The 21,890-nt window shown below is 39.9% G+C and overlaps 1 protein-coding gene across 10 annotated transcripts in view; it reads left to right on the plus strand.

Moving 5' to 3' along the window:
* The window catches only part of JADE1 (jade family PHD finger 1), a 169,066-nt gene that overhangs the window by 23,109 nt on the left and 124,067 nt on the right, over positions 1–21,890 (plus strand). For 5 of the 10 annotated variants that reach the window (XM_083519955.1, XM_083519963.1, XM_083519962.1 and 2 more), the window contains one exon: positions 11,862–11,957. The exons of the other annotated variants lie outside the window; for them this stretch is intronic. The gene's annotated coding sequence lies outside the window, so the exon portion shown is untranslated. The remainder of the gene's footprint in view (positions 1–11,861; positions 11,958–21,890) is intronic. 10 annotated transcript variants of the gene reach the window in all.

Genomic DNA, 21,890 nt, shown 5'->3' on the forward strand with positions numbered 1-21,890 from the left:
GCCCGGACGGTGAACCCCCCCAAAATCAAAACAAAAAACAAAAAACAAAACAAAAAAATAGCCGCAGCTGCGACTGACCGTGCTTCGCAAGACGAAAAACATCGCAAGACGAAAAGACTCGCGGAACGAATTAATTTTGTCTTAAGAGGCACCACTGTATTGTGCTTCCACCAAATCCAAGCTGTCTCTAAAAGACGTGTTCCGAGTGCTGAAGATGAAGGAAAGGGAAAGGGTGACACTGGATGCTCCTTATTTGAGTCAGACTGTTGTCCAGTCTAGCTTTGAATAGTCTATATCAGGCTTCCTCAACCTAGGCCCTCCAGATGTTTTAGGCCTACACCTCCCATGATCCCTAGCTAGCAGGACCAGTGGTCAGAGATGATGGGAATTGTAGTCTCAAAACATCTGGAGGGCCGAGGTTGAGGAAGCCTGGTCTACATTGACTAGCAGCTCTCCAGGGTATCAGACAGGAGTTTTTCCCAGCCCTTCCTGGAAACTTCAGGCATTGAACCTGTGACTTTCTGCATGCAAAAGCCTGAGTTCTGACACTGACTTATGTCCCTTCCACATGACAAACAAAGCATCTTTTATATGACAATGTTGAATGCTGCACACAGTTTTCTCCAATTTCATCAGACTACAGGTGCTGCAGCATCATTAAAAACACGCCCACTATGTTTTAATGATGACAGTGGCAATGAGAGGAATAATACTAAAGTAATTGTGATGAGGGATATTTTTGGGTAGCTTCCTTTGAGAATTGTCATTAACAGTCTTTTTTGTGCATTGTAACCTTGCCAGCATCTACATGCCATCATTGTGTGTTTTGATGAAATCACAGCCAAAGATATATTTTTTATATTAAAAAAGCACGTTAGTCATTTTGTATTTGCTCCAGTGAATATAAGTATGCAATTCCATGCAGAGAAAAGGGATATTCATTTTATTCCCTACTTATTTCATATTAGACAACACCACATGATGAGAAGAACTACATTTTCCTGCCAAGTGAGAAGTGCTATTTGTGCTTCAGCTGAGTCCTCATTTTTCTTCTTAGAAAAATCTTGAAATATTTCTGGCAATACATGAAATGCCCAGAAACACACAAGTCTGGTCATAAACCAAAAAAATAAGAAAAAGACCAGCAATCCCCGCCCCACCCAATGTCAGGAAACTATAAAAAGTGATGGAAATGGTAGTTTCAATTTTTAGCATTTTCTGATAGAACAGATTTGGGTAACAAAAATGTGCATTTTGAAGTCCAAGCCCAATTTGATATTGGTAGATATATTTTCTTCAGTAAGATAATATTTAAGCTTTTTAAATAAAATTTAAAAAGAAAATCTTTAAGCTTTTAAGGGAGATTTGTCTCCTTGAATAACCCAAATAGTTATTCATTAACTGACATGTGATGGTTTTAATTTGCAGTTTTAGATTTCTTGTTTGTTTAGATAGTTTGGGATCAGTTTCAATATTTATTTTGGCAAACACGTTACTTAATATCTTAATAAACCCCTGAGTGCTTCCCTGGCATAGTAAAAAATGAGAACTCTCTTTTTCATCTGCAATTCAATATTTCTGTAATTACTATCACTGTAATTTCACCTTTGCTTTTTGTGATTAAGAATGAAATAGGGACATTTAGAGATTTTACTACAAGGGTGTACTTTAAGTTTGCCACAGTCAATAATGTGCAATATTATAATAATCCCTTTCCTAGATTTTTGGAAAGCACTCCAAATTCCAAAGATTGACACAAATATTCTGTATTTTATTATAATAATGTAAATCAAATGGATACATGACTTGGATATACCACAGTTTTGCTCCAGAAAGAAACATACTGTTACGTTACGTTACGTTACGTTACGTTACGTTACGTTACTACACTACACTACACTACACTACACTACACTACACTACACTACACTACACTATACAATAATTCTGGAAAAGGTTTTAACCAGAATTTCAGACTTTCTTCAGCCCTTAGAGCTTGCTTATATACAAACAAATAAAAAAGATATCTAAGTCCTTCCTGGAGGAGGGCACCAAGTTCATTGTTTAAATTCACACTGGCTTTCATTTCAGATAGAGAGATACTCTGTAGTGCAAAATTATAGTCTGGGCATCTTCCCTGCCCTCAACTCTGCCATAATGCTGGCAAGCCATAAGTGGAAGCTATTATCCTTTATCAATACAAATGCCTAAGTAACTGAATAAACAATTGGATTAATAGGAACATGTGGGGGCCTAACCCAGATTTAGTTAGCCACTCTTTCATCCCACAGTAACCAATGGGACTAAAGAGTGATCAGCTTAGTCAATATCCAACCCAGTGAAGATAGAAATTTTAGTTCTTCATGCAAGAATGGAAGACAGGAAGAAGAGACACTTAATAAGATCAAAATTTCAGTGTTTATAATTTTGTGTGTGCGCACAAAGAGGTGTGTATATTTTGCATACACAGTGATAGATGCACAAAAGGAAAGGAATTGAAAATGAAATTGCTGCTATCATAATGCCATCATTGTGCATTATGAATATTTTGTACAGTTCTGGTCGCCTCACCTCGAACAGGATATTGTAGAATTGGAAATGTTTCAGAGCAACCAAAATGATCAAGGGACCGGAGTGACTCACCTATGAGAAAGTGTTGCAATGATTGTAGCCCAAATGTTTTCGATCACCCATTACTAGTGTCCAAAAAAAGAAGGGGTGTTGTATTGGTGTGACTACAAATTATCAGAAGCAGAGAGTCACTTCATGCAAAAGCCTTACAGTATAGGACTGCCTTCATAGAATATGACAGTACATGAACAATAGTGTGAGAAAGGAAACAAAAATAGCAATAGATGAACCAAAGATAAGCCTCTTGCAAGCATATCATGTCACATTTCCGTTTCCCCCCTCCATCTAGCTCTTGTCTGTCTTTTTATTAAACCATTAACATTCAAAGTACTTATATTTATTAAAGCCATTATAGAAAAAAGGAGAAGAAATATTGAATAAAATATATAGGGCAGTGTTTGGAGATATATAGGGCAGTGTCTATTGTGAAGGCCTCTCCCCCCCCCCCCCCGTTCCATGTTTTACGCATTCCAGTGCTATTTTCAACCTCTTCATTTTACTGAGACTGCCCTGTGTAAAATTCCTAATGAGCTTCTATATGTTAAGCTGCAATGACTTTTTTCAGTTCTTTTTCTCTGTGAACATTTTCCAGCTTTTGATCCAGTTAACTATTCTGGTTTCTTAGTGACAAAGTAGAGATAACAGTGGAGTTATGTATGTTGCTTATGTATCTGTTCCATCCATGTCTAAATCATAGTATAAGGCAGTGGTCTTCAACCTTTTCTGGCCTGGAACCCAATTTTGACCTAAACCTGCATTTGGGGATCCATTTCTTCTTCTTTTTTACCATATATTTGTATGGTAACAATGCTGCTGTAGAGACCCGCCTTAGATCAGGTTGGGACCCAATAGTGGATCAGAACCCACCAGCGAAGACCAGTGGTGTAGAGATTTTATACTGTAGAAGAGACTTAGCACAGTGGCAAAGCTCATGTTCTCCATGCATAATGTCCTGGTTTAAATCCTTGGCATTTCCAGGCAGACCTGAAACAGGAGTGGAGAACCTTTCGCCCTCCAGATCTTGCTGAACCTAAAACTCCAATCAGCTCTAGCAAAAATGACCAATGGCCAGGTATGATAGGAGTCATAGTTCCTCAACATCTGGTGGGGGCAAAGGTTCCCCACTCCTGCTGTTGAGAGCAGCTGCACTTCAAACTTTCATCTTATGCTATGATGATTATTATGTAATCTTGCTTACCAGGTCTTCTTGTAGCTTAACTTAAGTGTACTGCTGTCCGTTCTTCTGCCAACTTAATTAAACTACATAGAAATAAAAATTATGTTACGCTTCTATCAAATACCATTGATTTCAATAGGACTAAAGAGTGACCAACTGAGTCTGGCTTCAACCCAGTGGCTTCACAGAAATGCAATGCCCATTGATGGACTTCAGGATAAATAAAGCCCCTGTTACTCCAAACATTAACAAACATTAACATTAACAAACATTAACAAACAATTGAATTTCAGTCATATTTCCTGCTCAACTATGAACAAGTTCTACAATTATGTTTATGATAATTACATTCCAGACATTATGATACTATGCTGTTAAAATATAAGTCTTAATATATAAGACTGTTTGCCTAAGCAACGTACATCTCCGTTAGGAGTTTGGCGTGGACTAATGAATGGACCTATATCTGGACGTTTATTTGGACGCCTAGTTTGGAATATTGCCTAAGTTTGGATTTTTTCTGTGATTCTTTATGGATTTTTTGCTGACGAATTAGTGGGCACACACAGCAGTAAGCAGTAAGCGTTAATGGGACAAACCTAAGAGAACAGGAGAAGCATAAAGAGGGAGGAGACAAACCTAACACGGTCACCCCCTGAAGAGACTTACTATTGAAAGTTGGAACTGATTGTCGATTAAGGACTGTTTATGCTTTTCTTTTTTATTTATTTAAGATATATGGGTCTCTCTTGGGCCGATACAAGAGTGCTGTGTTAATGACGCAAAGGAAGTTAAAGACGGACAATTACTTGCAATAGACGTAACAACCCCCCCCACCCTCTAGTGACTTAGTTTAATTGTTACTCATGGCTTTTTGTATACTTGTGTATACCTCCGCTCTTGGTTAATCCCTGCCCCTCCCCCCTACTCCCCCCCCACTTAGTTAACTCAGTGGCTGTTCGGCTCTCTGCACTGTTATTGTTACATCTCTTTACCAACCCCCCTGACTGACCTCTCTTTCACTTATCTTGTAAAGTCTACACAAATACCCATTTGCTTCCCCCCACCCCCTACCCCTTTGCCTCCCTATGCTTACCTTTTGGATAACTCCCCCGATTTTTTGATATTTTGTGTAACCAAACAGACTATCTGGGATAGTAGTATAGAGGGGAACAAGGAGACTGTGAGCCCTAAAAGGGAGAGAATTAGCACTGAAAAGGTCAACAAATAATAAGGTGCAAAGATGCAGGGGAAGAATGGGAAAAGGGGAGGGGGAACACCAGGGGAAAGGAAAATTTCTAGACAGGAAGAAATCAAAGACTTGGATTTTCTGTGGCTAAAAATAAAGGAGGAACTTAAGCAGAATGAAAATAATATAGAAAATAAATTAGAGGAAATGCAAGATAGAATAGACAAAAGAATAGAGGGAGCCATAGGAGAGCTCGGAAAGAAAGTTCAAGAGTTATCAGTTAAAGCAAAGACATTTGAGGAATCTAACAAAAAAATACAAAAAGACATGAGAGAGCAGAAAAGGGAGACAGAGAAAATGAAGGAGGAGTTGCGAGAGCTGAATAAATCACAGGAGCAGATATGGGACAACATAGCGATGGCTGAAATGCGACAAAGACAAATGCACCTAAAATTCAGAGGTATAGAGGAAGAAACGAAAGAGAACATTAAAGAAAAAATAACTACTGAATTAGCAAATTGGTTAGAGACTAAAGAAGAAGAGGTCGCGTACACAATAGAAAACGCCTTTAGGATTAAAATGAGAACTTACCAGAACAGAACTAGGAAACCCATAGGGGACTGCCTAGTAATGTTTAACTCAATAGGAATGAGAAACCTGATACTTAAAACAAGTTACCATAAAAAACTCATAATAGGCGGTAGACCGATAATTGTCCTGAAAGAGATCCCGGTCAGGTTATTGCGTAAGAGAGAAGGGTACAGACACATAATAGGTGTTCTGAGAAGGAACAACATTCAATATAGATGGGAATTTCCCGAGGGAATCGCCTTCTTCTTTAAGGACAAGAGATTTAAACTGACCAGCTCACTAGAGGTAGAGAAGTTCCTGAGAAGATACGAGAAGGAGCTCACTAAAAACGAGAGTGGAATATCAGGAAGAAAGGATGTGAGGGAGGGAAGGGAGGGGGAGGGGGGGAGGGTGAGGCCACAGAGAGGGGAGGAGGAAGGAGAAGGAGAGGAGGACGAGGGGGGAAGCGTAGCGGAAGGGGAAGAAACAGGGGAAGAATCAGAGGAAGAGGAAGAAGCAAAGAATTAATAACCGGACACAAACGCTACGTTTTATCTAAACAATGTCTCTAACTTTTTTAACATGGAATGTTAACGGTCTAAATGAGAAATCTAAAAGAAATAAAATAGTGAAAGTTTTGAAAAATAAAAAATGTGATGTGGTGTGCTGCCAAGAGACACATGTGGCCAAAAAACATAAACATATACTGACCAATAAAAAGCTGGGAAAGGAGTTTATTAACTCGGAGGTGAATAAAAAGAGAGGGGTGGTCATTTACGCCAAAGAAAAACTGGAACCCAAAGTAATATGCAAAGATGAGGAGGGGAGGATCCTAGGGATCCAAATTACCCACCAAGGGGAAAGATTTAATGTAGTATCGATATATGCCCCTAACACCAACAAAACCGAGTTCTTTAGTAAACTAGAACAAGTATTACTGGATTTAGAAAATTATAAACTAATTTTATTAGGGGATCTGAATGGAGTCCCGGAACCCAATATTGACAGAAGTGAAAAAAACAGGAAAGGGAAGCAGGGGAAACTCCCAAAAACTTTCGATGATCTCCAAGAAAATTTAGATCTAATAGATATCTGGAGATACAAAAACCCTACAGAGAAACAGTTCACCCATTTCTCTGGAGTACACCAGAGCTGGGGTAGAATAGACCAGATCTGGGTCTCCAGGGAACTCTCGCTGAGAGCGGGGAGATGTACAATAGAACCCAGAACGTTATCGGATCACAACTCTATCTTTTTGGAAATAAAGGGTACCCCATCAGGCCCGTATAGATGGAGAATGAATGATTACTTACTGGATCAGGATGAGATTACCGATAAGGCAAAGAATGTCTTGAAAGATTATTTTGATCATAACTTACATAAAGAAACTAAAATTAATGTGGTATGGGACGCCAGTAAGGCAGTCCTAAGAGGTTTTCTGATTCAACAGAACAAATATAGGAAGAACTTGAGAGAAGCAAAGAAGGAAGAGGTAATTAAACAACTAAAAGAAGTAGAGCACAAACTAATAACAAACCCTGGGGATGAGAGATATATTCAAAATTATAAACTATTACAAACCCAATACTCAACACGGCTGAATCAAGAAATAGAATGGGGAATAAGGACGATGAAACAAAGATACTTTGAATCAGCAAATAAAACCGGCAAGTTGTTAGCGTGGCAGTTGAGGAAAAAACAAAAACAAAAGGTGATTAACAAAATTAAATTTGAAGACCAAATAATAGAAGACCCCAGCGATATTAAGGGAAAGTTCCTTCAATATTACGAAAATCTGTATAAAAAGATAGAGGCAGAAGATACAAATGAGATAGGAATGTATTTGGAAAGGTATGGGAAAGAAGATTTAACAGAGGAGGAAAAGGTAATGTTAAACGAACCAGTAACTATGGAGGAGGTTAGAGACGCAATTAAGAAAATGAAACCCGGAAAAGCCCCTGGCCCAGATGGCCTTTCTCAAAAATACTACAAATCTCTAGAGGAACATCTGGCCCCAGTACTCTGTAATGTAATTAATAATATCCTCCAAGGAGGGGAAATGCCTGACTCGTGGAGAGAGGCACATATAACATTAATACCCAAAGTAGACTCCGATACACTTAACATATCAAACTACAGACCAATATCATTGCTTAATAATGATTACAAGATCTTTGCAGGAATAATGGCTAATAGACTTAAGAAATATTTGAATAGAGTAATCCATAAAGACCAAGCCGGATTTCTGCCGGGCAGGCAAATAAAGGAGAATGTGAGACATGTAGTCAACATAATCGAATATCTGGATCTCAGGATTGATATCCCTGCCGCCCTAATCTTTATAGACGCCGAAAAGGCCTTCGACAATGTGTCCTGGGAATTCCTTATTAAATGTATGGAGAGGGCAGGAATAAGAGGGCCGTTCCTAGAAGGCATTAGAGCAATCTATTCAAACCAAAGAGCCAAACTTATTATTAACGGTAATTTAACAAATTCATTTAAGATTACAAAAGGCACAAGGCAGGGGTGTCCTTTATCACCCCTGTTATTTATCATGGTCCTGGAGGTATTGCTGAACAAGATTAGAGGTACTTCGGAAATAAGAGGGATTAAGATAGGTAAAAACGAATACAAAGTCAAGGCTTATGCCGATGATCTTGTAATATCAATAGAGGAACCTCTAGAGAGGATAAACGTAGCCATTGACGTAATGGAGGAATTTGGGAGATTATCGGGGTTTAAACTGAATAAAATAAAAACAAAAATGTTGGTAAAGAACTTAGATGAACAAACAAAAAATAAAATTGAATTAGATTCTGGGATAAAGACATCAAAAAAGGTTAAGTATCTGGGTATTTGGCTTTCAACGAAAAATATAAATTTGGTGGAGGACAATTACAATAGAACGTGGAGCGAATGCAAAAGAGATCTAGACTGCTGGAGCAGATTACACCTCTCATGGGAGGGGAGAATGGCTGCCATCAAGATGAACATCCTCCCCAAAATGATATTCCTGTTCCAAAATATCCCGGTAATCAGGGGTACAACTATGTTTAAGAACTGGCAAAGGACCCTTTCCAGATTTATTTGGCAGGGTAAAAGGGCCAGAATCAAGTACAAGTTACTTACTGATAAAAGAGATAGAGGTGGATTTGCGCTCCCGAATTTACAACTTTACTATGAGGCCTCATGTTTATGTTGGGTGAAGGAATGGATATCACTAGACAACACCGACTTACTAGACTTGGAAGGTTTCAATGCTAGGTTTGGATGGCATGCCTACCTATGGCAAGGTAAGGGAGGTGTGCATAAAAGTTTCTCCAATCACATCATAAGAGGAGCGTTATTGGAAGTGTGGAACAGGTGCAAGAATCTGGTAGAAAAAAATACCCCTTTATGGCTGTCACCCATAGATATTCTAGTAACTAAAAAAGTGAATATGGAAGGTAGAAGATGGACCTATGCGGAACTCTTGAAAAGATCTGAGAAAGGATGGGAAATTAGACCTTACGAAGAGTTAAAAGACAAACTAATGGGGTGGATACAATACCACCAAATTCATTCTTTATGGAATGAACATAAAAAAGCTGGTATGAGTAAAAACAAATCCCAATTCCAGTTAGAAATAATAGAAGGGAAGTCTAAGCTCCTAACTAAAATGTATAACCAACTACTAGACTGGGACACTATGGATGAGGAAGTCAAAGAAGTTATGATTAAGTGGGCCATAGATATAGGACATCCTTTAGAATATGAAAAATGGAAAAAACTATGGACCAAAGACATGAAGTTTTCAGCATGCGTCGGCCTCCGAGAGAACATGGAGAAGATGATGTATCGCTGGCATATCACCCCAACAAAATTAGCTAAAATGTATAAAACCGGAGATAAGACCTGTTGGAGGTGTAAAAAGAAAGAGGGAGACTTCTTCCATATGTGGTGGTCCTGTGATGTAGTAAAGAAGTTCTGGGGCTCCGTCTATGATGAACTAAAAAAGATGCTAAAGTATACCTTTCCAAAAAAGCCCGAAGCATTCCTTTTAGGAATGGCGGGTAGTGAGATCAGCAAGGACGACCAAACCCTATTCCAGTATGCGACAGTAGCCGCTAGGGTACTGTTAGCACAGAAATGGAAAAACCCTAGTATTCCAACAATCACGGATTGGCGAACTAAGCTAATTGAATACATTGACTTAGCAATAATGACGCAGAAAATTAGGCATCAGGGAAATACTAAATTTATTAAGGACTGGAATAAATTTTTTTCATACATGGAGACGATATTAGGAAGCACCAAAGTCACAGTAGGTATAATTTAAAAATTGCGAGGTAAAACATGATAGTTAGTAAAGGATACTGCTGTAAATACAGTTGAGATAGAGGTCTCGTCGTGGTGGTGGGAAGTCAAAGAACGGAAACATTGTATATTGATTCTTGAATTATTTTATTATCTTTGTGTGTTTTTTTGTGTGTTTTGCTTTATTATTAATAATGTATATGTCTTTTAGATGTTGGACTACAATAAAAACTTTTTAAATTTCAAAAAAAAAAAAAATATAAGTCTTAATAGAGTTCCATTTTTAAAAATGTTTTTGCAATAAGCATCCTGGAAGCTGTAATCATATTAATTACTAAGTTAACACTCTATAGTTCTTTTCACTTCCTCTTAGTCTCACCTGCATGTGCAAAGAGTTCCTCCTTCTTCCATATCTCCTTGCTGTTTGCGTCATGCTTTTGTAAGCCTGTGAATAGAGGCCTGTGCATATTACTTATGTAAAGTCCCTAGTAGCAACTGCTGTCTTTGCTACTACTTTTTAGGGTGGAGGATTTTTTTTTTTTGTAGGTAGAACACCTGCTGCTCAGTCACAGCTGTGGTAAAATCCTGGATCTCTCCATTAATTTCTGTGGGCAACCAGTCTTTGCATTTTATTTGTTTACATTTATATGTCTCCTTTCTTCCATAAAACTCAAGGTGGTATACATTGGGACCTCCCAACTAAGTACTAGACTGATTTAGCTTTAGTTAGATCACCAAGTTATGTGCCTTCAGACTATAATCAGTATATAAACTTATGTAACCCTTCACAAAACTGAATTCATGGCTATGTGTACACTAAAGAAGTACTGCAGTCTAGCATCACAGCCTCGCTTAATTTCAAAAAGTTGCCTGTGTTTTCAAAGTTACATTTTGAAAGTTATGTGTACTAATCCCATCATAATAAAAGGATTTGTGCTTTCAAAACCACAAGCAGAACTTTGAAAAAGTAAGGTAAAGGGTCTGATATAGTCATCAAAATAATCCATAGTACCTCACGCTCCATGAAATATGGCTATTTAATTTTGAAAATTACCTGCATCAGGGACATTCTTGACACTAAAGGGGTTGCCTATGAGCTAATATTTGAAAATGAAATGTTAACAGACTGAAAAGACCAGGTTTCAAAATGACATAGTTATCTTTCCTAGTTATAACAAGCTTTGACAATTCCTTGGAATTTTCCTTATAGAAGAATAGTTTTATTACCTGGGATTGGAGAAAAGGGAATTTCATTCCTTAATTGATACCTTATCTTAGTAGAGCAGAGGGAAGGGTTTCAGAGAAGGAGAAGGAGAAATTATTAGAACTTGGAGAGGGGGGATAGACTTTGTTATGCATTGTCCCTCTTAAAGGATACAGTGACAGTTTGGATCTGGAGGAAAGCAGGCTGTCCCACACGGGGTGGGTGGGGTGGGTGGGGCACAGCACATCTTCCTGTGCTCTCTCTTTGTCCGAGGATGTGTGTCTCCATCTTCCTCAGAAACAGAAGGTGAGCCCTCATCCCCTCTTCATCATGGAAACTAGCAACTGAATAATTAGATAAGGGACTTTTAAGAAAACACAGCTAACATTCCCAAGGAGGTGTAGCAAACTGCAGTGCAGACTTTGCCAGCCTGCGCAATACTTTAATTGCCTCAACCCTCTGCTGAGTCGTTTCTCAAAAACTAAAGTGAGGGGGTGGAATGTCAGCCAGCAGCGCCCAGTGGGTGCTATCTATGATACTGTCTTTCCTGACATCTGCTTAAAGAGACCTGACTTTGCTTGACTCAGCTTGCCTGAAAGGAACACAGATTTACTGCTTCTACTTGCTATGTGAGCCCCAAGGCCCAGCAGAGCAGGATAATGTTATCCCAAAATCACGTGTTTTTAACGGAGTACTCTCAGGGCCTGCTCACAAAGTTATAGTATGTATAGTCACAAGAGGGACATAGCTGGAAAATAGCTGGTTCATGGTGGCTCTCAATTTGTGGCATGCAGGTTTGGTACGCCCATTACCATGAACATCATCCAGCTTTTGCAAGACAGCTGCAGACAGAACCTCATCTAGAAGGTCACCACATCTTGACTAAAAAGGTGAGGCAGGCTCAGGTCTGGGTAAATGTGATCACAGTGGATTTGCATTAAGTTATTAAGTCCAGTGTTTCCTACTGAATGAAAAAAAGTACAAAAAAATCCTATTGCTTGTGGCTATGTAGTTGAGTGACCAGAACTGAACTATGCTAAAATTTCATTCACACCTCTTTTTTGTAATTTAGTAGCTATACAGTGGTACCTCGGGTTACATACGCTTCAGGTTACATACGCTTCAGGTTACAGACTCCGCTAACCCAGAAATAGTATCTTGGGTAAAGAACTTTGCTTCAGGATGAGAACAGAAATCGTGCTCCAGCGGCGCGGCGGCAGCTGGAGGCCCCATTATCTAAAGTGGTGCTTCAGGTTAAGAACAGTTTTAGGTTAAGAACAGACCTCCGGAGCGAATTAAGTACTTAACCCGAGGTACCACTGTATTTTGCTTCTGATTTTCTGTTCACATCTCCTTATGTTAAGTTTGTCTTGTTTTCATTTGTTTGCCAGTCTGGCCTGCTTTTTTGAGGATCCAAAACTTAAGATATGTTTTGGAATATTTTATAGCTTCTAAAATAGGATGACTCTACAGGAGCAGGTATTATCTATGATTAGGAATCTTATATATAGCGAGAGATGTTTTTCTGAAAGTGGCCAAAAGGTGGCAGGAAAGGAAATCCTATACACTGCAAGAATTTCCAGGCACATAATCTACTCTACAGCTGCTTTTCACTATCTAAATGATAGGAAACAAAACAGCTCAAAATCTCCACTGAGCCAATTTTAATGTTACTTAAGATCACTTGAATCTTAGAATCCAGCAGTTAGAATCCACAGCAGTGTTGCTTTATATGCATGCCATTTAATGCAAATGTTACTCTCCAAACAGACAGCTCAGTAGCTCATAGAAGAACACTTATCCTGTCCTGTGCTTGTGTATGCTAGTTCCTAAACAGCCTTGCACTCTGCTTAACATACCTTTACCAGTCCAAATAAGAGATGCCACGGTCCTAAGGAATGGGGGCAGAGGGACTCTTTAATAACATTAGGTCGCAGCCAATTAAGTAATATTTAGGATACACCCATTGAAATCAATGGACAAGATAATGTTTGGTTTATAAGGGGTGGGTTGAACTTCTAGGCATCATCCCAAGCGTTATACGGTTTTGTATATCTAAAAAACAGTTTCTATGAATTAATTTTCTATGAATTTTCTATAAATGAAAGCTGAACATGCATTTCTTCAGGGTGGCACACTTTTGAAGGCCCTACAATATTGTGGATATGGTCCTGCATGTGCCCTTGACCTGTGATAATACCTCTTGCTTGCCTGGATGGAGAGGTGTATGTGTAGAAACCCTGGCTTTTGTAAGCTGGAATGAAGCCTACTGTACAAATGTTAAGAGTAGTAATCCATCTTACATCCATTTTTAAATTTTTTTTGTCTCTCACCTCACCCACCAATGTCATGTGGCCCTTGCGCTGGAACTGATTCCCCATCTATACAGTTCATTTACAGTGTTTAAGAAATGAATAGGGAAAGTGGAAAATAAAAAGCAGCAATGCCCTTTTTAAGAGAATAAAATAAATAAAGTTGGAGGGGGAAAGGGGGTGATACAGATAGGCTGCATCAGTTTGAGTTCCTTTCCTTGCTTCCGACTGCACTGCTTACAGTAGTTCTCCAAACAAAAAAAGTAGCTTGTCAGCTTTTCTGCATGTTTAAAACAAATTAGACATGCATCCCAAAAGGTGTGCTGTGATATTAAAGTCCATTTTATATGCTCTGTGTAGTTTTCCCCTGTGGGCACTTGTAGCCATATGTATACTTGGGAAGGAACAGCCAGTGTTAATTCCTTTGTAAGTTATAGGAAGCTGACATGGCTGAAATCACTTCAAGAGCTGGGGAAAGACTGGAGGATATATCATAAGATCAGCCACAAGCTGTGCTTATGAGTAAACAATATTAATCCCTTTAGATCGGTTTATTAAAACCATTTCCTGAAGACACACAGAACATAGTGTTTAATGAAAGTGCCATTCCCATTGAGTTATGAGTGCCTGCCTCCATGGTTCAGAATAATTAGCTGTTTCTTTATTTGATTTCCCTGAATTTGAATACCTAAGGGGAGGAGAGGCATGCAGAATGGGCCCATTGAAACTAGCTAGAAGATAAGCTGGGCCAGAAATGACAGAAAATGAATAGGATATGCCTCGAGATAAAAAGGAGTTCCTAAAGTTTTTCTGCTTACTCCCTATTTCAAATAAAAGAGGTCAATGCAACATATGGTTGTGTTCCTACATCAGGTGTGGGGAACCTCTGACCTGTAGGTCAGATGTGGCCTGCTAAGTCTTCCCATTTAGTCTGTGAAGCCATTTACTGAGACCACAACTGCTTGCTCCACACTTGACCTTTTATGTGATGTCGGGGGGGGGGGGTGTTCTTGCAGAAAGCAGGATTGAACTCCCCATGTATTAGCTGATGAACAAGGAATTCCATCCTGCTTTGTGCTGTATCTCCCCTGATTCCATAGGCCAACTTTGACAGGTGAATGGGACCTACCTGTCAATAACCTGACATCAAGATTGCATCAGATGATTGATAGGTGGAGGTCCTGCCCACATGTCAAAGTCGGTCTTCTGGGGTTGGGGAGATAAAGATCTGTCTCATTAGGCCAAAAATAGACCAAAAACTGCTTGCTCCCCACCATTGTCCTATATACATAAGTTTTTTGCTCAGGGTGGGCAACAGCATATAAAAACAGATGTGAATGATCCAGTCAAAATTAAGAAGTTCCATCATATATTTTAAGCATATGCTAGATGGCCAAATTTGATGTGACATTAATTGCCTGAATGTCGTGGGATCAGGACTATGAGGGGAAGGGGAATTTACCGGTAGTCCTCCCCGCCCTGTTCTGTGATACTGGGGAGGAAAACCCAGAGCTGCTTCTTGCATCGGGAGGAAAGTCTCCATTGAACCATTAACTTCACATTGATTTAGCCTGCTGTATGATATTTGAAGTTTTAGTCTTACTGTGTTGGGTATTCTATACATTGCTTATATATAACTTTGATTAAGTGACATACAAATTGTATGTATGTATAAATCCATCTATCCACTGCTGGTTTGGGAGGTGTTGTAAACGCATTAGCCACAGTCCATGTATATTCTCTATCTATCCTGTTGTTTCTTAGGAAATACAGCTTTGATCTGCAGAATGACCTTGCTGTGTTTTAAGCTGGCAATGTGTACACAGCCTACGTTTTTGGTTACTGTTTGCTGCAAGGCTATATTGCTAGAGTAGACCTAAAACTAGGCTCCTATAAGCTTATCACCCTTAAGATCCTGCTCCTGACACACACAGCCTTCAGCTTCTGGCATACCATGCCTTTGTTGGGTCCCTGTTAAATTAGTTAAAGAAATTAAATAAACAAATGTATGACACTTAACTTAGATGCAGATGGTGATTGGTCACTGAGTCACTTGGCATGCTAAGTTCCAAAGTTGCTTGGCATTCAGTACTCTTAATAACTTGAATATGGTGTTATTGATGGCCAAGTGGACAGCACTCCTGAATCATTCTAGAGAGGCCAGATCTGAGACTCATCACCAGCTGCAGAGACCAGTCCCATACCTCTCTTTCTCTTCATACTGCCTACAAAATTCCCCCTTTTATATGTCTCCTTCAAGCAATGCATCCAGTTGATTAGTAGTCCAATTTGCCCCGCCTGAGTCACCTTGGCCATAAGCTATGACGGACTCCTAACAACATACAATTCTAACTGTAGTTCTTTATATCCTTTATGGAAAAGATTACTGATTTGCTATGCAAGTTGCTCATTGATTTCTCCAAGGGCTTTGTTTTGCCAATACACACAGTAGGATATTGGTACAATTTTGCAGGTTTTTATTATTATTATTATTTACAGCTGCAGGTACTCAGAAATGAGTCAATTCATGAATAAAGATGTTGAAGTTACAATTAATCTACACAATCTTTTACAGAAGAAGGTGAAATAAATGATGTTTTCTAAAACGCTTTTATTCTCATCAGATCATCTTTCTTGTATAAAATAAAGTTCACAAATCTCCGTTCTGCATTGCTTTGTGAACAAAAAACTAAAAAGCCCCATTTACACTGTAGAAGCAGCTGAAGACACAAGGTATAACTTGCCAGAATTTATCTGGATACTTTTAGGGGCCCTAGAATAGAAACACCAAGGTGAGCCACCAGGGCAGATATACTTGCTGCCACAGCTTCCTAATTGTTATTATTACTCCTAATTTGTGATCTCCCTTCTTAATTTGTATAGATTAACACTGTGGATCGCATTTGTCCATATTTTCTGTTGTCATCGCTTATTTTGCATATGAAACAAAATCTCAACTGAGAATTGTAAATGTCAGCTGCTTGTGAAAAACTGCTGTTCCTCAGCACCTCCCTAATGGACTACTCACTCTCTCATTTTAAGGACTGCGGAAATAGACAGTGAGCTCTTGTGCCAGAGTAAATAGTAGTCAGAAATTGCTGCATATCAAGATCTCTGACCTGGAACTCTTTCTCCCTTTCCAGTCCAGGCATTGCAAAATATGTCAGTTTTATCTCTGGACTGGACAATTAACACTTTCTCCACTCCAGAGAGAGCAAAACTAAATGGGATGTGCTTATGTTGGAAGATGCTGACACAGCAGTTACAAGAAGACCCTGAAAGTGCTTAGCAATGGATCCACTTTTCTCTTCTCCTGAAACCATATCTTAAAGGAGCTACATAAAATAAGCAGAAGGTTGCCTTCATACCCTACTATAATTAAGCCTAAGTATTTGTCTGAAATTAATGTATAGCCTCCCCCTATTTATCCCTGCCTCCAGTTTTCTTTCCTTTGTCTCCTCTATGGGTTTAAATGAGTAGGAGAGGATATATTAATTGCAATCTATACCTCCAGGCACCCATGTGTGTGGGTTGAACAGAGTTTTAAAAGCCCATCCTTGGCAGCAAAATTAAGCATAGGAATTATGCTGTAAAGCCTTTTTTGGAGTAAGTCCAGCTATGAAGTAAGCGGGCTCCCCTTTCTTACCCAGCTTAATAAAGAATCAGGCAACAACCTGGGGAGTAAGTTTAAAAATAAGATTTACTTAATTTATAATCATGTGTTGCTTCATAGCAATGACAGGAGCAAAATCTATGCAGGCAAAATACTTAAATTTACAGTATAACCAGCTTCAGGCACCTGCCTGAAGCTGGAGCAAGCAGAGGCACGTCTGCATCCAGCATAGGTCAAAGGTAGAGAGAGGGGAACAGGAAGAATTATATAAAGTTATAAATGCAAACAAAAAGGCAGCCAGTTCAGTAACATAAGATAGCAGCCCCGCCCCCGGCTGGCTTAGCCCTTCAAGGTTCTGGGCAAGTATACCAGCTGCCCCCCACCCCCATGCACAGGGCTGTGTTCTGTTGCAAGTGCATTTGTCTTCTGCGCAGCATCCTCCCATAGACAAGCTTCAGCCTCTGGCTGATGTTTCTGGCTCAGTTTCTTCACAGGTGGAAGGTTCTAGGGGTTGCACCATCCTTGCGATGTAGAACAGTCACAGAGCTGGAACACCTCTGTTAGGTCTTGATGAGCATCAGATCTCTGGCTCTGCAACTGCACCCATTTCCTCATCGCCCTCAGGACAGATATCTGATCATCATACTCCGTGCTGGTATCTGCCTATCAGCTCTGTGGTCTCATGCTAACTACCAAGAATATCTATTTGTTAGGTTTGGCTGCTAACCACTTCACACAAACTAGTTCCCAATTAGGCAGCTGTATTTTAAGTGACACTTGTGCCACCACTGATTGCATGTGTAATTAGAGAAACCAGTTTGGGTTAAGTAGGTGATACTGTACTTATTTGTCCCCATTTCTTCACCACTCCTGGCTATTACTATCAAGGAGCGTAGGCTGCATCTGTTTACCTTCAGTCTGAAGAGAGTCTAAGACTCTCCGGTCCTAGCCATTCCATTTAAGCATGTTGGTGTAAAGCAACCTCAGGCCCAGACAGCAAATGTGGCCCTCCATGCCTCTCTGTCTGACCCTCGGGATTCTCCCCACGTCACACCCTTTCCCAGGCCACACTCAGCACCAACCCTTTTCTGAAAGCACCTCAAGTGCTTTTGCTTGGCTGGAAAGTGTCTGTAAACTCTGGCAATGCCTCTTGTGTGCCTGGATGGAGAGATTTATTGGTTTACGGTTGTGGATGCAAAAAACTTCGAACTGATAAAATGTACAAAGATTAAGAGTTCCATCCAGTTGCTCTGGCCACTTATACCTCTGTCCCCACCTACTTTTACTTCTGATCATGCCTACCACTGGCAAGTCCAAAATATTCCCTTGGACTGAAAAAGGTCCCCACACATCACGTAAAGAGTGATGTCACTGTGAAGATACAGTAATTTCAAACGTAAGAAACTGCCTGTGCAGATGGACTGCTAAAAAGACAGTTTTGCTAGATAATGTCTCAAAGTCCAAAATACAGTGAATCAATTTATGCATGCTTTCAAGCAGAATGTCTTTCTCTCTGATTAATTTTATGCCAGCTGCTCTTTAAAAGAGAAATGCCCAGTAGGTACCCCCCGCCTCCATGCTTTGCCCTTTGTACCAAGTGCCAAGGATGAAAGAGTTCTGTTTTGTTCAGACTTAACTACTGAGCCATGGCAGCAGAGAAAGGCTATTTCATAAGGATTTCAACTTACCTTCAGGTCTCAAAAGTCACTGTTTTTCTGTGGTGGCCTTGAGACACATTGTCCACTAGCTATATATTTGCTGGCCTACCCTGCCATTTCATTGTTTCCCCAGACATGCTTACCATAATACCAAAGATGAAGACAGTCAACAATTTACCACAGAGATGTGGAACGTGGTCTGCCAGACACTGTACAACTCTAGTTTCCATCAGCCCCAGCCAGCATCACCAGTGTTGATGATTGTGTAGTCCTGCAATGTCTGGCTAGCCATAGGTTCCCTGCCTTTGATTTTTCCAATTAGTAAGCTACCACAGTGCACATATACCCACATATACAGTTGACTAAACTGCTCTCCCACCCTGATCTTAGTTTGTGCTGGGGGAAGTTGGTAAATATCATTATTAATTAGATAAGGGGTAACTTTTTGACTGACTTCTGCTTAGGTATGTTTTATAAAATCTCTCATCCTTCCAAGTCATTTAGCTTGTAAGTAACACATGACTTTGACAGTGTAATCCTACATGAATCACACCAGGAGGAGAGATGCTGCCACAATATGAGTTCATCAGTCATCATTTCCAATACCCCCTAAGCCAGCGTATTTCAAATACAGTATAGGATTGCATCCTGTAAGTATCAGAAAATTAGACAGATTCATTAAGAATAAGGCTAGCAATAGCTACTAGCCATGCTGACAATTTTCTTCCTTCACTGTCAGAGGCAATATGCCTCTGGATACCAGTAGCTGGCATTGCTCATCTCCTGCTTTTGGCTTTCCTATAAGCATCTGGTTAACAACTGTCAGAACAGGATGATGGACTAGATCAGGCACCCCCAAACTCAGCCCTCCAGATGTTTTGGGACAACATCCCTGACCACTGGTTCTGTTAGGGATGATGGTAGTTGTAGTCCCAAAACACCTGGAGGGTCAAGTTTGGGGATGCCTGGACTAGATGGACCTTTGGTCCGATTCAGCAAGACTCTTCTTATATTCTTAATGGCGCTGGAAAATTCAGTACCTCTATCCCCATAGCCTACTATAGCATTTTTAACCCTTTTCCAAATGTCCTTGGTTCCTATACAATGGATGTTCCCTACTGTATGTCCTTAAGCCTTTGTGGTCATTCTGGTCTCTGCCCTTATGGGCACAGTTCAACCATGCCAATGGTACCCTTCCCTCTGCCCTCCAACTGAGGAATCTCCTGATGACTATTTCAAAACAAGCAAACAGATAAATGGACTCTTCTGTACCTTTGCAAATGTTATTTTTGACCTTTCAAGCAACTAGCAAGAAAAGAGGTCACCTTTTTTATTTCATACTAGAGGGATGGGTAGGTTTAAGGAAATAATGGTTATTATTATAAACCAACATGCTAGATGTTTCATCTGTTGCTGTATCATTATACAGTGGTGCCCCGCAAGACGAATGCCTCACAAGACGTAAAACCCACTAGATGAAAGGGTTTTCCGTTTTTCGATGCGCTTCGCAAGACGAATTTCCCTATGGGCTTCGCAAAACGAAAACGTCTTGCGAGTCTTGCGATTTTTTTCGCTCCCCCCTTTTTCTAAGCCGCTAATAGCCTTTTAGCCGTTAAGCCGCTAAGCCTTTAATAGCCGCTAAACCGCTAATAGCGCTAAGCCGCTAATAGGGTTGCTTCGCAAGACGAAAAAACTGCTAGACGAAGAGACTCGCGGAACGGAGTAATTTCGTCTTGCGAGGCACCACTGTACTCCTCCTGTCAGCTGGGTAACAGAGTTTCCAGAACCTTGTGTGCTAGATTTCTGCCAGGATACTTAAGTTATTTCTACACCACACACGCAAAGCATATTTAAATCATACCCCCCCCAAGAATCTTGGGAACTGTAGTTTACCCCTACACTGCTGCAATTCCCAGCATCCACAGCAAACTACAGTCCCCAGGATTCTTTGGAGGAAGTCATGTGCTTTAAATGTATGGTTTGGATTTAACCTTGATGCTGTCTATGGAGTTGCTTTATTTTCTATGTTGACCTGTCCCTCTGTTTCCTTGCATCTAAGTGAAGTGCACTTAAAGCTAAGGACTAAACAAGTGCATTTTCTCAGAAATGGTGTAGAATTTTGTTTCATCCCCCTCCCTTTTTTTTTAAACTGACCCTATTTCATACCCCTGGGCTACATAAGGCAGACATCTATTGGGGAACTTAGATAAATATACATTTTATCATCCCAAACTGCCTGCATGGAGTAACTAGTATTGGTAGGAAATAGGGTCAAGTGCAACTCTTAAATATGGGTCTTCTGGTTTTCAGCTTCTAAGAGGGTAGTCAGAGTGCTATTTATACCTCTAACCAGTTTTAAGTAGCTAAGCAAGGTATGCATGGAACTACATCAGCTTTAATCCTGACTGTCAGATCTTCAGGACCCCTGATTCAGCTAGTCTTAGCTGAAGGGATTGGGTGGCAGCAGATAGTTTGTATGCGTGCCAGCCTGAAAGCTGGTCTGCCTCCTTTCAGGCCAAACAAGATGTTAAATGCTATTAATGGACACATTTTTTGTTATGTAAACAGAAGCTAATGGAAGTTTCTTTTTAAATGCAAATTGACGCTTCAGAGAGGTGACACCCCCCAACCAACCATGGCAGAGAGAGATAGTTAAAATTCTCTACATGGTCCAGAGACTGCTCAGACTTCCCTGTGACTTCTGTTTACAAAACAGAAATTTGCATGTTAATTGTCCATAATTTTTTGGTCTTCTTTGTTGTGTGTTGTTAGTCACCCCAGATCATTTCTGTGGGTGGCAACCAGGTGAGTCACCAAGAGTTCTCTGTGCAACCATGGCTGATACTTTGTCAGATGATGAAATGAAGTTAATCTCAACTTTATACAAAATGACATAGGAAAGGGAGAATTAGCTTATGCTGCAATGCTAGTATCAGATATTGAGGTGCAGAGGATGAGAAATTAACTTTTGGAGGCAGGGTGGGATCCTGAAATTGGTGCTCTGATGTCATCAACCTTCCTTAAGTATCGATGACAAAGGCTCTTCCTACTTCTTATCATTAAGCAGCTCAACATATCTATAATTTCACGCAGGCTTTACACCTGGCAGATTGATTAACCCAGACAAAGCTGTGGATAATTGGATTTTAAAAATCCAAGTATCACTTGTGCTAAACTTGTCTTTGAACTATATCTATAATGATATACTACACATTATAAAAGTCAGTCTGCATAGGATAA

This window comes from Podarcis liolepis, assembly GCF_965112155.1.
Source record: "Podarcis liolepis genome assembly, chromosome: 9".
NCBI classification, from domain to species: Eukaryota; Metazoa; Chordata; class Lepidosauria; order Squamata; family Lacertidae; genus Podarcis; species Podarcis liolepis.